Source organism: Cebus imitator, unplaced genomic scaffold (genome assembly GCF_001604975.1).
Source record: "Cebus imitator isolate Cc_AM_T3 unplaced genomic scaffold, Cebus_imitator-1.0 Scaffold18, whole genome shotgun sequence".
Classification (NCBI taxonomy): domain Eukaryota; kingdom Metazoa; phylum Chordata; class Mammalia; order Primates; family Cebidae; genus Cebus; species Cebus imitator.
Genome location: NW_016107333.1, coordinates 9927215 through 9928740, shown reverse-complemented (window position 1 = coordinate 9928740; position 1526 = coordinate 9927215).

The window sequence follows — 1526 nt, the reverse complement described above, 5'->3', positions numbered from 1 at the left end:
TGAGCCACCGCGCCCGGCCCTTATATTCCTTTTTTTATTCAGTGAACATTTATGAATCTCTTATGTACAAGCCGTTGTAGTCTCAGCATTAGTTGACAAAGCAAGATAGTGTTTCTCCCAGTATGGTTTGCAGGTGCTGGTCCCCTGAATTCCCATAAACGGATGTGTGGAGGGTAGAGAATGAGGGGGTGTCCTGGAACCAATCCTCCATGGATACTGAGGGATGACTGTAGATGCCTTGGCACTGTTCTCGTCTCTGGGAATACAGCAGTGAATAACAAAAAGAAGACCTTGCCTTCATGGAGCTCACATTTTAGTAGGGGAGATAGACAATAAGCTAATAATTTAAGCTCTTGTGTCAGGTGACAGATATGCTGACTGCTGTGTGAATAGCTGGGTTGGGAGTTGGGGGGCATGTGAAATTGTAATTGGGAAGGTGAGGAGGTTCTCCATTGTGGTCCAGGTAAGAGCTGACAGTGACTTGGGTTAGGGTGGTAGCAGTGGCAGAGAGAAGTGGCTGGATTCTGAATGCGTTTTTTTGGTTTTTTTTGAAACACAGTCTCATTCTTGTTGCCCAGGCTGGAGTGCAATGGCGTGATCTTGGCTCACTGCAACCTCTGCCTCCTGGGTTCAAATGATTCTCCTGCCTTAACCTCCTGAGTAGCTGTGATTACAGGCCCCTGCCACCATGCCCAGCTAATTTTTGTATTTTTAGAAGAGACATGGTTTCATCATGTTGGCCAGGCTGGTCTCAAACTCCTGACCTCAGGCCATCCACCTGCCTCAGCCTCCCAAAGTGCTGGGATTATAGGCGTGAGCCACCATGCCTGGCCCTGAATATGTTTTAAAGTTGTAACTAGCAAGACTTCCTAACAGATTGGATGTAGACAGCGAAAGAAAGGGAATTATAGAGGGCACCCAGGTGTCAGCCCCAAACAGAGACAGGGTCCATCTCTTGTACTGTGAGGAATCCAGTTCCACCCCAGTTCTTTTATTTCTTGTGGGTTCACAGCGGCGTTCATTTTTTTTCTGGTTACCTGTTGTTTTGTTTTTTCCGCTTCTGCTCATCTCTTGATCTCTGTGTCTGTTCTATGTAGATTTTCTCTCTACTGGTATCAGCAGTTCTCTATCACTATCTTTCATGCGTTTTTGTCTGGTATCATTTTTCCATATATTTTGTCTAGTTTTGTTTGTTCTTGCTTCAGGTAGGGGAATAAATCCGGCTCTCAGATTGAGGGTTTTGGGAGTATTACTGAGAGATACTTCTGCCCCATTTGCTCCGTTCTGGATAATCTCCTGTGCAAACTCATGTCAGTGGTAATAAGTGACAGTCTGTTAGAAGCCACAAAGAAGAGTTAAATGACTTTAGAGAAAGTAGTTAACATTGAGACATCAGCATTCAGTGCCTATTCCTTCCCAGAATTGCTCAGCTTCCCAGTGGCAATCTGTTTCTGCACCGCATGGTCTCTCGCCTAGTACTGAGCCCTCTGCTTCTGGGCCACCTCATATCACTGTCATTTTTCTAG